Genomic DNA, 15,731 nt, shown 5'->3' with positions numbered 1-15,731 from the left:
TAATTGGGTGATGAGCATCAAGCAGGGCAGGTGACGTGGTGAGCCCTGGGTGTTATACGCAACTGATAAACTACTGAACACTACATCTGAAACCAGTGATGCACTGTATGTTGGCTAATTGAATTTAAAGTTAAAATTTCTTAAATAAAAATAAAATTTTTGAAATTTTTAAAAATTGTATTGGGTGATAGAAATTAAAAAACTGTTCTGTGGTGATAATTGTGCGACTCATTAGGTTTCCTAAAACACTGTTGGAGTATATATACTTAGAGTGGGTGAATTTCATGTGTAAATTATACTTCAATAAGGTAATTAAGAAAAAAAGAAAACCTAATAATATGACAAACAAAAAGTAAACTTGTTAAAAGAAAACAAAAGAACAAAGCACTACTGAACATTCACGGCCAGTTTTTCCAGGTGACCAAGACTGGGATCCAAAGAGATATAAATTATACCCAGACTTGTTGGGTCACCTGGGGCCAACGAAAAGGAGTAGGGAACAGTGAGTGGCGAAAAGTCAAGACTGTCACTCTTCTAGTATGAACACCATGTAATGCATGATTTTGTTATTAACAGAAAAATTAATGGCAACTTAAAACTGAAATCTATCTCACTTTCTACTCAGAGATTGGATTCTTAGAGCAAGGAAAATAATAATGCTACAGAACATCCAGACGTATTTACATTAGGCCCTTAATATTTCCAAGTGATAATGAGTAAGTAGCTAAATTCTGTGCAATAAAAAAAAATGAAATTAAAAAACAGGGGAGCTTAAAAAACACTAGACAAAAATGTAGATGGGACCATTTAAAAGTCAATCTCCTTCAGAAATATTAAATAATGCCTTAGTTCATTATGTCTGTAATGATTTCACAACTTGCTTATCTAGCTCTACCCTTTTTCACTTTCTTGTAAACTGTAAATGCATGTCACTGAGTAACGTCCTGTGGATTAAACAATCCAGGGAATATTCAATAGAAACAAAGACTGCTACGTAAATACTATTTGTGAATAAATTTCCAAAGCTCATGTGACTTTCATATAATTTTTGTTAAATAGTTTTCCTTTCCTCTGACTTCTTTTTTTTTTTTTTTTTTTAAACTTATTTTAAAGAGAGCCTGTGCATGTGAGTCAGGGAAGGGGGAAGGAGCAGAGGAAGAGAGAGAGAATCCCAAGCAGACTCCCAGCTGAGTGCAGAGCCTGCATGGGGCTTGATCTCAAGACCCTGGGATCCTGACCTGAGCCGAAACCAAGAGTCCCACTCTCAGTTGCCTGAGCCACCCAGGTGCCCCTCCTCTGACTTTTTTCTTAAAACTTAAAACCCATAGAAAATGAAAACAAATAGAACAATGAATATCCATATACCCTTTACGCAGATTCACCAACTGCTAGCGTTTTCTGTGTTTACTATCTCTATTCTCTGACAGTAAGTTACAGACCTCATGAAACTTTATCCCTAAATACGTTAGCGTACGTCTCCTGGAAATAAAGACACTTTCTCACATAACAGGATGCAATCACAAATCACACAGCACGTCTTGGCGTGTCTTTTTAAATATTCTTTTATATATTCAGGGAACAATCACCCAGTCTTTTTTTTTTTTTTAACACTTCATGACATTAATATTGTTGGAGACTCCAGATCTATTTCTTCACAAAATATCTCTCAACTTGAACTGCCTCTTTGTTTCTTCATGTGTGGAACTGGGCAAACTTGGGCATGAAAACCATGGAAGTGATGTTTGCCTTTCAGAACAACCCAAGAGGCGGTACATGTAGCTTGTAGCATGTCGCGTGTGATCAGTCGTGACATTTGGTGATCTAAGTGGCATCTGCCATCTTTCTCCAATGTAATGCTACCCCTTTTCTCCTTGGAATGAATAAGCAGCTCTGAGAATTTATGGATACCCCGTTCCCTGACAATCTATGATTTTAGTATCTGATTTTGCCCGAATCAACTCTTATCACAGCAATTCTTGAAAGGTGATGTTCTAATTCTATCATTTCTTCTACGTTTACTAAATGGCATTTATCTCTAAGAGAAGAGCTCCCCATCCCCATCCTGGTCCCCTTTGCTTTTTAGGTATCATCATGAACTAGTGAATTTTTTAAAATGAATATACATTCCCTGTATTATTCATGTTGATATTCAAGTTGCTCCAGATTTGGTCCATAGGAGCACTTCTGAGCACCCACCTGTGTACTTTTGACATGCCACCATTATTTTTTGAGTACTTCCTACCTTCTGGCATAACAAGATGTTCAAAACACACATTGTACCTTTCCAGCCCTATTTCTAGAATCTACCATTTCTGAAAGGAGCCCTGGTTCCTTTCAGAGAAGAATAGTATTTAGAAATTAAGACAAGGGCCATAGAGGGTTCTTTGTTACTGGGGTGTCACGGCTTCTAGTTCCTTCATGGACAGAGCTAGGAAATACAATTTTTTTAAAAATCAGGAGTTCATATTTGCATATTTCTAATTCCAACCCACCACCATAGGATTCTTTCTTCCTCTTCCCCCTTTCCAGATACATATCTCCCTCCCATTATTTAATGGTAAAATTAAAAAAACACACACACACAATAGAATGCTTGCTACAAGGTAAAATTCATGCTTCTATGTGACTACCTGTTCTAAACAATGGAGGAAAGTCAAAGTGTTCATGCCCAATTTCTAAAAATTCCATTCTGCAGCATGAATCATCATTTTCTTAGTTTTTGGAATTGGAGGAAGGGTATATTTGTGTTTACATTCTTGGGAATGCTTTTCTACCTTCCAAATTAGAAGTGAATTTCAGGAGCTAGAAGAAGCTTATGACAGTAACAAGGCATGAAATTACAGAAGTGCAAAGCCCAAGTCATGCTCTTCTGACCAAATGTTGGCCTGCTCTTTCCAAGAGGGTAAGGTTCAGGAGAGAAATTTTCCATAGGGAAAAATACTGCAGTAGAGAGGGTATTAGTGGCTGATGGCGAGTGGGGTGAAAACTTCACCTACTTTTAGGGATGTGTTATTTCCTATTAAAGGTAAAAGTTGTATTTTAAGCTAGAAAATAAATTTGGCTGTTATATAATGGTTCACAATAGGTTCTTAGGTTTTATGCTATATGCTCAAAATCGTTGAATTTTTCATTTGAATTGTTTTTGGTGAGAAAGGACCACAGCAGCTGGCAAAATGATAAAGTGACATTATATAGAAACATTCTCAGTGTAAATGAAGCTTGGGTGGGCAGAGGGGGATGGACACTCTCATATACTTCTGGTTGGAATATAAGTATATAAATTGTTTTGAAAATATAAATATAAATTGTTCTAATCTTTCTGGAAGGCAATTCAGTCACACCCTTTGACCCACAAGTACATTCTTAAGAATTTTTGCCTCCCACCCCCACTCCTGAAATAGAGTTGTACACAAAATATTATCTTTGAAGTCATCCATGATGACATTATTTATTATATTTAAAACCCTGAAAGAGAACCTAAGTATAAGCTGGTTGAATAGTTATGGTACTTCCCTAAGAAAGAATATTCGGCTTCTATGAAGTCCCATGTAGAAGAATGTTTAACAACCCAAGAAAAGATGAATGAGTCAGTTAGGAGGAAACAGTATATGCAATAAGATTCCAATTTTGACTTTAAAAAGATACTGTATAAATATATAGATGAATGGTAATACACATAGATACACAGGAGAATGGATAGGGCGACTATATCAAAGATTAACAATGGTTAACTCTAGAGTAGGGATGGGGATTACGGTTTGTGCTTTTCAAGAATTACCAACTTTTCTAAAACGCATATTTTCTTCATAATCTGAAAAAAAAATCCATTACAATAGTAAGTGCCATAATAAGGAGACAACCTTAGTGGGTAAAACACAGGCTTTGGAAACAGCTTAGGCTTGTGTTTGAGATTTATTTGCTACGTGATAGGTAGGTTGCTCCATTTTCCTGAGCCCAGGCTTTTTTCATCTGTTAAACGATTTACATTTACTTACAGGGTCATTTAGGTATAAGAAATGAAATAAAAATGGCTGATGCATCAAAGGGACTTGATAAATATTAGTCTTTTTGGTTATCATTGGTAATATTATTGCTAGTATTACTAAATCTCATAAAAAATAAAAGATATTGTTTGAAAAACTTAAAGCTTAAAAGCTAAGGAGGAAAAAGTATCTCAATTTTCTTAACCATAGTGCAAGGTCACTTGCTGTTATTGTATGCTGGGCCTCACTAGCCTATGGCTGAAAAATGAAGTCATGTTAACTTAAAATATATCTTTCTTTCATTGGAATATACACATTTGGAAAGGACATACAACTGTATGCACAGCTAAGAAATAATAGTAAACACTCATAAAGCCACTAAAATATTGCTAGTGCCCCCAAACCCCATTCCTTTGTCCTCCCCATTGAATTAACCACTAAATTGAATTTTTATAATAATTTCTTTTATTCATAGTTTTACCATTTATATGTACACAGCAAATATACAGTTTTGTTTTGCCAGTTTTAGATTTGTGTGTAAATGTACTTACACCATTTGCTTTATTTTGTATCTTTTTTTCAGTTAAAGATGTCTTTGATTCATCATATTACTGAGGATAGCTGTCTTTGTCATTTTTCATTGTTGTGCAGTATTTCATTCTATAAATATTATAAAATTTATGCAGGCACCTTACTATTGACGAACATTCTGGCTATTTTCAGTTTGGACTTGTATGGATATTATTGTATATGCAAGATGTATATTTTCAACATATACACCAACATAGACTCCTGCCAGCACTGTAAGAATGTTCCCATTGCTCCATATCTTTAACAATATTTTATTTTTTGCTGATCTAGTGGATGTACAATAATATATCATTTTTTAAATTTATATTGCATTATTCTGTCTATGGAAGGATCAAGAACATTTTCATATACCATTTTGTCTTTGCCTTTTATTAAGCACATATTACTTTGCTCATTTTTTAAGTTTACTATCATTTTTCTTATTGCTATGTAGTTTTCTAGTGCATCTTATTACTATTAATTAATTAATTTTAATTATTTTAAAATAATTTTTTAATAATCTAAATACTGTGCTCGACAGTAGTGAATAAAGTCAGAGGAAAAAAATAAAGGGCTTTAGGGACTGGAAACAGGGAGAAGGCCAATCTCACTCAAAAACCATGTAACATCAGTGCTGTGCATGAACCATCAACATAGCTGTGACACCATGCTCACAGACATCCTGCTCCTGTTCCTGATTTCAAAAGGAAATGTTTTACCATTTCACCATGAAGATTAATATTTGCTCTAAACTTTTCATGGATTCTCATTATCATATTAAGAGAATTCCCTTTGACTCCTAGTTTTCTAAGAGCTTTTAAATCATGAATGGAGGTTAAATTTTATTGAGTGCTTTTATTTTTGTGTGTCTTTTGAGATGATTGCATGGTTTTCTCCTTTAATCCATTAATATGACTGATTACATTATTGGATCTTCTAGTGTAAAATCAACCTTGCATTTCTGGAATAACTCAACTTGGTTATTCCCTACTATCTTTTCATGTATTACAAATGAGATTTGTTAATATTTTAGTTTTAAGATTTTTCCATCTGTGATTCTTGAGTAACGTTAGCCCACACTTTCTCTTAAAAAAAAAGTCTTTTCAGGTGTATTTCTGTTATAATATATGCATTTAAGACTACAAACTTAGCTGTATTGTTGTGGGCACATCTCTCAGGTTTTGAAATGAAATATTTGTGTGTCATTAAGGTCAAAATGTGTTCTTATTTCCATTCTGACATCTTCTTTGACTCATAGGTTATCCAAAATGTGTTTCTTTCTCTAGAGAAGGTCTCCCTGTCCCTCTGCCAAGCCCTGGGAGCACTTCTCAGAAATTTAGGACCTAATAAGTTTTCAGTTTGAGGCTCAACTCGAGAAACTGCAAAGCCAGATGGAAAATCACACACGGCTGAGCCTACAGGCACAGTGCTCAGAGATAGTCACTTGTAACATTATTGTCTCCCCTGTCTTGCTCAGCGCCAAGGCAACCTTCCCCACGGTCTCACAGGAGTAGTGGGGTTGGATTTACTTCTGGTTCACTCTCACCATCAGAGTATTGCCCTTTGCGGGGTACCAGCTTAATGGAGGAAGATGTAGTAGCCCCTAAGCGTGGGGAGACCTCAAGCTTGACTACGGTCATCCTCACCCCGTGAAGTCACCAAGATCCAAGCCTACACTTGGAAGAATTGCCCAAAGCCCTCAGGGCAAGAGAAATTTTGTATTCAGGTCCCTCCTGTCTCTGGATTTCAATTCTCCTTGAAGTTTTGCCTTACTATTTTATCAGGCCTTTGATACCTTAAAAAAGTTTTTTTAATATTTTACTCAGCATGTTTAGTTGTTTTCAGTAGGGATGTTGATCTGAATTTCCTAGCTGCCATTATTGAAAATGGAAGCCCCTCACATTAATTTTTTTAATCAAGATAAAATTTGCTTATAGTGAAATGCACAGATCTAAAACACTAAACAGTTCTATGGGGGGCGCCTGAGTGGTTCAGTCTGTTAAGCGTCTGATCTCAGGGTCCTGGGATGGAGCTCTGCATCCTGCCCCCTGCCTGCTTCTCCATCTCCCTCTGCTTGCTGCTCTCCCTGCTTGTGCACTCTCTCTCTCTCTCTCTCTCTGTCAAATAAATAAATAATACCTTTTAAAAATTAAAATACTATACAGTTCTGTGGGTTTTGAGAAATGTGTATACCCACTTAATCAGCATCACAATCAGAATATAGAACATTTCCATTATGCCTCCTTTCAGTCAACTACCCCAGAGACAACCATCCTTCTACTACCTTTTTTTAAAGTCAATCAGAGAAACACAATTATCATGTCATCTCACTCATTTATGGAATTTAAGAAACAAAACAGAGGATCATAGGGGAAGACAGGAAAAAATAAAACAAGATGAAATCAGAAAGGGAGAAAAACCATAGAGACTCTTAATCATAGGAAACACACAGAGCGTTGCTGGAAGGGATAGGGGGTGTGGGGAGGGGATACCTGGATGATGGACATTAAGGGGGGGCAGATGATAATGAGAACTGGGTGTTATATAGGACCGGTGAGTCGCTGACCTCTACCTCTGAAACCAATAACACATTATATGTTAATTAATTGAATTTAAAAATAAATTAAGTGCAAGTATTTTCTTTTTTTTTTAAGATTTAGTTTTTTATTTTAGATGTGATGGGGCAGAGGGAGAGGGAGAGAGAATCCCAAGTGGAGCTGGATGTAGTGCTTGATCTCACAATCCTGAGATCATGACCAGAGCAGAAATCCAGAATCGGATGCTGAACCGACTAAGCCGCCCAGGTGCACCCATCCTTCTAGTTTCTAACACTATAATGTTCCTGCGCTTACCGTTTCTTGAACTTCCTATTAATGAAACCATAGTCTGTGCTGTTCTGTGTCTGGCTTCTTTCACTCAACGTAATATTCATGAAAATCTTGTATGTTGTTGCATATATCAGCAGCTCATTCTGTCCCATTACGAAGTAGTATTTCACTGTGCAAATACACCAGTTTGTTTATCCCTTCACCTACTGATTTACATTGTTTCCAGGTGTCTTTTTGGTTTGGTTTGCTTTGGGGTTTTTTTGCTGCTAAGAACAAAGCTTCTATAAACATTCTTCTACGAATTTTTTTGTAGACATATTTTCATCTCTTTTGGGTGAACTCTCAGGAGTACAAGTGCTAGGTCATAGGGTAGGTGCATGTTTAATTTTATAAGAAACCAAGAAATTTTTCAAAGTGTCTGTACCATTCACGCTTCCACCAGCATTGTAAGAGCAACATATGAGAGCTCCAGTTGCTCTACGTCCTCACCAACACTTGGTACTGTCAGTCATCTGAATATCATATGCATGGGTATGAAATAGGATCTCACTGTATTTTTAAAAATCAACATTGTTCATATAAAATTTGCATTAATAAACCTCACTCATTTTAAGGATATAGTGTGATGTTTTATAAATATACATAACTGTGTAACCATCTCCTCAATCAATAAACACCATATTGCTATCACTATCCCCCCAAATCCCTAATGCTCTGTCACCATCAATAATGCCCATCCTTCTGCCCCAGAGAGCCACCTATGTGATTTCTATCACTAGAAATGAGCTTTGCCCAGGCTAGAATTTAATTGGAATCGTACCACAGATATTCTTTTGTATCTGGTTTCTTTCATTCAACATCATGTTCCTGAGATTTATTTATCTTCCTGTATGTATTGGCAGTTTATTTTTTACGAAGTAGAATCACATTGCATGACTAAACCAAAATTTGTTTTTCCATTCACCCGTTGATGGGCTTTTGGGGTGTTTCCAGTTTGGGGCTATTATGAATATATCTGTTATAACCATTTGCATGCAAGTCATTTCATGGATGCGTTGTAGACATGTTTTTTAATTCTCTTGGGTAAATTCCTTAGGAGTGGAATCGCTGGGTTATGTGGCAAGGGTGTGTTTCACTTTTTAAGAAAATTGCCAACTGATTTTCCAAAATGTTGTATCATTTCATACTCTCACGAGCAATGCATAAGAATACCAATTGCTTCTTGTCTTCCGAGACTTATGAAAAGTCTCTGAGATTCTCCTTTGCAAAGCCTCACTCTTCCAACCAGCCATTTAGCAGCTCCCAGTGTATCCCCTACTTATTTCTGGAAATTCCTCAGAGAGTTGCTGAAATGCGTTACAAACTCTTCTGTTGGCTGTAGTCATCACGTTGCGCCTGTAGGGCTCTGCATGTAGTAAAGGGCGATGCTCAAGAGCCTCCTTGAAAAAGCCTGGCTATGGGCACTGCTCATGAAGTCCATGGTGCCAACACCAAAGTCTGTGGGGTGGGTGCTGTCCATACGTGCTCCTCGAGCAGTCCATCCTCGGGGGCTGCAGCAGAGCTGGGGAATCTGGCCCCTGCTCCAATACAGTGCTGCTGGTTTTCTAGGTCCCACAGCAGCACCATTAATGGCCAGAACATCCAGTTTCTCACAGTCTGTTCATCCTCTGGTCTTCAGCCCTCTCACCATAAGGTTTCAAATGCAGTTTGATTAGCAAGAAAGAAACCAGATGTCATGGCATACCCTCCACATTCTCTGCCATCTTCAGTGAAAAATCCATGTCTCCCAAAAGCAGCCCAGTCTTTCTTCCCAGTGGTAATTCTCCTTTGCTCTAAGTGACCATCTTATTCTCACCTGAAGGGAAAAAAAAAAAAAAGTATCTTCTTTCTTCATGGGATGTTGTCTAAACATCTCCATGTCAGCAGAGAGTCTTCACCAAACCTTTCCATACCTTCAAACTCAGATGACTTTTACAGAAGAAACATAATGCTCCAAATGTGAACCTTAGAAGAGTTAAGCCTGTACTTTAAGCCTGCCTGATTGCTTTTATTCGTGGATTCCATGCAACCACATTCCTAATGTCCACGACATGTCAGGCGTGGGGCCTGGCCCTGAGCATGCAAGGTGAAAAACTCTAGCCTATAATGGAAGTAGAGGCAGGAGTGCAAGTAGACATGTAAATGTGCAACTATGATCCTATAATGTGTCCATTATAAGGAATAGATAAGTGTCAAAACGCACCAGAGCATATAGCAAAGAACACCAAAGCAGCCTGGTCAGGGCAGGTAATGGGACTTATTCAAACTGAAGAGTAACCAGTAACCCGGACATAGCAAAAGGCTAGAAGGGAATTCTATGGTGAGGAAGCAAGATGTATATGTGTGAAAATGTGATGAATATCTTTGGTATTTTTACCATTAAACATAACGATGGCTGCTAATCTGAGGCAAAAAAAAAAAAAAAAGAAATGTCTTAAGGAGGCATCTTTCTCCTATTTTAATAGAAGGTTTTTTTAAATTGGGGATTGAATTAGAATTTTGTCTATACCAGTTCAAATTTCACTTTAGAAGATTAAGAGACTTGCTTTCTCCAATAATTTAATAATACCTTATACTGGCTAATGCAAGTCAAAAAGAAAACAAAGTAATAGTAATGTATTGCAAAGGAGTAGGCAAGAGTATTGTTCTGACACCAACTCGGTGTCCTGTAATTCAGTTCAATTCTGACAGCAACTAACCAGGTAGCAGAAGCTAAGGGGAAAATCCTCCACAAGACTGCCCCACACCATCCTCCAGCCTGAGGAGCCAGCCGCACTCTGCCCAACTAGATACAAATCTAGAGGTTCTCATGACCCCCTAAGCTTTCATAATTCACTAAACAAATCACGTAACTCATTGAAAGCACTCTACATATGATTACAATTTTTTAGTAAGGGATACACATAAAGCCAGGTCTGGGAGGGTACCAGATGCAGAGCTTCCACGCCCTCTCCTGTGGAGATAGGGCTCATTACTCTCTTGGCCCATCAACATGTTCACCAACCAAGAAGCTCAACTGGGCTTTGGTGTCCAGGGTTTTTACTGGAATTCCATTATATAGGCATCATTGATTAGCTCACTAGCCATGTGATTGAACTCAATCTCCAATGTCCCTCTCACCCCCCAGGTTATTCTCAAGTTCTAATCATGTGGGTGGCCTTTCTGGTGACCAGCCACCTTTCTGAAGCTATGTAAGAACCCCTCAGAGGCAAACTGATTGGCATAATAAAAACTCTCCTGTCACTCAGGAGATTCCAAGGGTTTTGAAGCTCTGTATCAGGAACTAGAAAACTACTTATCATATCAATAGAGAACTACTTAAAACTAATAAAAGTGTTCAAAAGAGCCAAAGATGAAATAAATCAATAAAAAAATCAATGTATTTCTTTTATAGCTATAAGACCAGTAGGAAAATAGAACAAAAGACCTTATCATAATATTAAGAAAAGGTATACAGTTTAGGAGAATAAACTTAGTTTAAAAATGTGGCATAGATTCCGGAAGATTTAGGGGGGATGTCAGGAAAGAAAGGAACATGAGATTAGGTTAATGGAGAAGAATCATGGGATGCCTAGGTGGCTCAGTGGTTGAGCATCTGCCTTTGGCTCAGGTTATGATCCCCCGGGATTGAGTCCCACGTCGGGCTCCCTGCGTGGAGCCTGCTTCTCCCCCTGCCTGTGTCTCTGCCTCTCTTTCTCTCTCTGTGTATCTCTCATGAATAAATACATAAAATCTTAAAAAAAAAAAAATAAAGGAGAGTAATCACAAAGCAGGAAGGAGAACAGATAATCATAGGGCTTCTAGGATGGTGACTAAAGACGTCAGGGATGTTTCATGATGAGATTAACTGGACTCAAAATATCCAACATACCTTCGGTATGAACATGAGCAGGAAAGATGATACCTGGAGGCAGTAATACTTGTGGCTACTGAATAGAGGGCTTATTTGAGCCACCCACTGAATACATCATTCCCATACTGACTCTGGAGAAGGAGGACATAGAAGGACATAGAAGATGGTCAAAATAAACTGCCAAGGCCAGGTGAAAACAATTAATCAATGGCTTATTTAAAGAGAAAATTTAAGCCTATATTTTATTACTTCACAATGGGTCTCATTTCCTGCACCCTTATAATACGGTTTAAATTTATTTGTATTTTTCTGATTTTAAAAGAAAGTTTAAATTTGGTTAGAAAAGTTGGGAAGGTAGATTCACTTTATTTTTCTACCATCACCATCTAGTGGAGAAAACTTTGAACTTCAGACAGAATGAGTTAGGGTTCAGGAAAAAAAAGAATAGAGGCATTGTGTGTCGGGCACTATACTATACACTTTGCATATATAAGGTCTTCTGCTTCTCGCACAGATCATTCAGTGGTCACCTCCGTGAGCACTTTCAGATTTGGAAACTGAATCTGAGAAGTTGAGTATCTCACCCAAGGTCACACTGTGGCCAACTCAAGCCCATATTCCTGAAGTCCATGTCAAAGTCCATTTTCACCTCATCCAAATGGCTCTATTTTATTTATGGATATGACCATGAGTGTGAAATATACATACATATATGGGGAATTTTGTCTTTTCTTTATGTTTTCCCATTTTCTTTTATTTCTTATATATAATATATATGTGAGCAAAGCATGTGTATTAAAAGAAAATACTGTATGCTTTTGTATTCTAAATATATATGTATACATGTGTGTGTGTGTGTGTGTGTGTGTGTGTGTGTGTGTGTGTGATCTTGAACTGCATTTTAAAAGACTGGAAGAAGCTGCTAAAATATTAACAACACTGGTCTCTGAGTAGATTTTCCCTAATAACATGAATTATTTCTAAAAATATACATATTTTAAGTCTAACACTCACCAAAAGACATTCAACAAACTCCACAGTTACCTAATTTATTGTAGCTATTTAGAAATAAAAATAATGTGCTTGTATTTGGGGTGACCATATGTCCCTATCTTTCTATAATCATTTAAAATACATTTCCATATTTAGTAATACTTTCCTTCACCATCTGTTTTGAGGGCAGTAGTAGAACCTGAAGGGTAGCAGAATTTGCCCCACCAAAATATACCACTTTGGCATAAGGATTATCATTGTGACACAGGTTTGAACCGGGCGAGTCCATTTACACATGAATTTTTATCAATAAGAACAGCACTGATAATGTGAAATTTAAGAAACAAAATAAATGGATAAAGGGGAAAAAAGAGAAAGAGAGAGAGAGAAGCCAAGAAACAGAACAAATCAGTGGTTACCAAAGGGGAGGTTGGAGGGGGATGGGTGAAATAGGTGATGGGGGTTAAGGAAATAGGCGATGGGGGTTAAGGAGGGCACTTGTCCTGATGAGCACCCGGTGATGTATGGAAGTGTTGAATCACTGTATGGTGCATCCGAAACTAATATTACACTGTATGTTAACTAATTGGGATTTAAATAAAAACTTAAAAATAAAATATTTGAGGGATCCCTGGGTGGCGCAGTGGTTTGGTGCCTGCCTTTGGCCCAGGGCGTGATCCTGGAGACCCGGGATCGAATCCCACGTTGGGCTCCCAGTGCATGGAGCCTGCTTCTCTCTCTGCCTGTGTCTCTGCCCCTCTCTCTCTCTCTCTGTGTGACTATCATAAATAAATTTAAAAAAATTTTTTAAAAGGAATAGTTATTAAAAAAATAAAAATAAAAAAATAAAAATAAAATATTTGAAACTGCTAAAAATTAAAAACAGTACTGTAAATGGATTTTCTCTTCCTTATGACTTTCTCGATATTTCCTTTTCTCTTTAAATACAGTATATAACATATACAACATATAAAATATGTGCTAATCAACCATTGATGTTATATGGGTAAGTCTTCTAATCAACAGTAGGCTATTAGTAGTTAGGTTTTGGGGAATTGAAAGGTTATACATGGATGTTCCACTGAGTGGCAGTGGGGAGATCACTGCCCCTAACACCACAGTTGTTCCAGGGTCAACTAGCTGTATTTTGAGCTGAAGGCAATTAGGCGCAGCAGATATAAGAAAAGCTCTCTGCTCTCCCCACCATTTGCCCAAAAGCAGAACATAAATTGGTAAAGGCGCCCTTCCTCCCCCTCTCTACCAGAAAGGATAGGGAGCTAATTGCCAGAGGGCGCCTGGGTGGCTCAGTCCTGTAGCCTCTGACTTTTGACTTCAGTTCAGGTCATGATCTCAGGGTCATGGGATCAAGCCCCACGTCTGGCTCAAAGCTCAGCGTGGAATCTGCATGAGATTCTCTCTCTTTCTCCCTTTCCCTCTGCTCACACCCTCACTCTCTAAATAAATAAATAAAATAAAATCTTTTTTTAAAAAAGTTAGTTACCAGAGACAACTCTAGATATTTATCAGCCCACAGCTGGCACCAGAGGAATCTACATATGGAACTTAAGTGGCCCTTATCTTCCATTAGTTTCCCATATACTTATCTTTCCATAACTTGCTGCTCTTGAAACTCGGTCCTTTTCCTTTGCCTTGTCACTCCTCTACAGATTGATTATTATTTTGTTAAGATGTAATAAGCCCACGTTCATCATTAAGTACTTCCATGTGCATGAGTGCTTTTGTGTTAATCTGTTTTTTTTTATTTGTTTTCTCTTTTTAATCTGTCTTTTGCAAATTTAATTCACCAGGGCCAATAAACTTTAGAAGGGTAGAAGAAAACACTTTTTCTTTCCCTTACCAACCTATTCTCAAGGCCTTTGCTTCTGTGATGTTCCTGAGATGGTTGCTGGGAGATAGGTAAGGTGCTATAAAACGTCATGCTCCTTCATTTTTGCACAATTTCAGATGAGGACAAACAATAAAGATTCTTAATTCATTTTTTTAAGATTTTATTTATTTTTTCATGAGGACACACGGAAAGAGGCAGAGACGGAGGCAGAGGGAGAAGCAGGCTCCCTGCCAGGAGCTAGAAGCAGGTTTCCATCCCCAGACCTGGAATCATGCCCTGAACCAAAGGCAGATGCTCAACCACTGAGCCACCCAGGTGCTCCTCTTTACTCATTTTTAAACATTTGTTATTTATTCATGAAAGACACAGAGAGAGGCAGAGGGAAAGGCAGAGACACAGGAGGAGGGAGAAGCAGGAAGCCGGCTCCTTGCATATCTTATCTATTAATCTTATTTTCGAGCCTAACATATCTAGTCAGAAAAGCCATGAAAAAAATCAAATCTCACCTCTTTTCAGAGTTACCAGGCGCCACACGTATCAATTGAAACAATGCTTCCTCCACTCTCTTTCGACTACTATTCTTAATCTAATTCTAGCTCCTTGTGAGTCACTGTCCTTTGTGTAAAATCACCTTACACGAAGAGTCATAAAACCCTTAGGCGTTTGCTTTGGAATAAGGTGCATGGAGATGCTCTTGGGCAGATTAAAATTTAAAAAAAAAAAAAAAAACTCAAGCTTGTCAACTTTTAGAAAAGTTCGTTCTTTCCCTGGAATTCATTATCGTTTCCTTCTTCGCTCTCCCTCAATTTCCTTCCAAAATCCCAAAAAATAAATAAAATAAAATAAAATATAAAAAAAATAAAAATAAATGCATGCTTCTGATACAGGTTTGGAGAGGTTTACAGAAAAGCAGAAAATAAGAGCACGGAAACGGTAACCCTATCATCCAAAGATGTCTATAACATCACTTTTTCATCTCTCTTTCCCCCCCTTTATGGCGGGCATCATCTGTCACTGCCTACAAATACGTGACTTCAACGGGCCCCCTGGCACCGGGTGGCTAAGCGGGTAAATACACCTGAGTCGGCCACCCCGCACTTGGAAGGAAGTGTGCTTGCTGGTCGTTTTGTACCGGGAGGCCGCGGACCCGGAGGGGGCCTCAGGTGAGCAGCCCCGGGGTGAAAAGGCCGCAAGGGGAGGAGGGATGCTCGGTCCGCGCATCGCTGCGACGCCAACATCTCCCAGACGACGTGCGGCTGTTTGCATTGTCTTTTGCTTGCATTGTTCCTTTGTGCAGCCTCCCTGGGATCCGAGGCCCCCCCACGGCCGGCCGCACGCCCCCGCTCGGCTCTCCCGGGGCGGACCTGGTACCATCACCGCGGCGGCAGGTGCAACCCGAGCTCCCCAGCCCCGCCCCTTCCTCCCCTCCCGAAGGGCGCTCCTGCGCATGCGCGCCCCGCCGGCCTCCGGGCCTCTCGCAAAGGTGGCTTTCCGCGGCCGGCCGGAAGCGTAGCGGGCAGCGGCCTGGGCGGGGCGCCGTGTACTACATTTCCCGAAAGGCTGCGGGACGCGAGCCCGGCCGACTACGCTTCCCGGCGTGCCTTGCGCGAGGCGAC

The 15,731-nt window shown here is 38.9% G+C and overlaps 1 protein-coding gene across 2 annotated transcripts in view; it reads right to left on the bottom strand.

Annotated features, from left to right (window-relative positions):
• Window positions 1-15,731, bottom strand: part of MYLK4 (myosin light chain kinase family member 4) — a 110,505-nt gene that overhangs the window by 89,805 nt on the left and 4,969 nt on the right. The window lies entirely within an intron of this gene.

This window comes from Vulpes lagopus, chromosome 10 (assembly GCF_018345385.1).
Source record: "Vulpes lagopus strain Blue_001 chromosome 10, ASM1834538v1, whole genome shotgun sequence".
NCBI classification, from domain to species: Eukaryota; Metazoa; Chordata; class Mammalia; order Carnivora; family Canidae; genus Vulpes; species Vulpes lagopus.
This window is presented reverse-complemented; position numbering and strand designations above follow the sequence as displayed.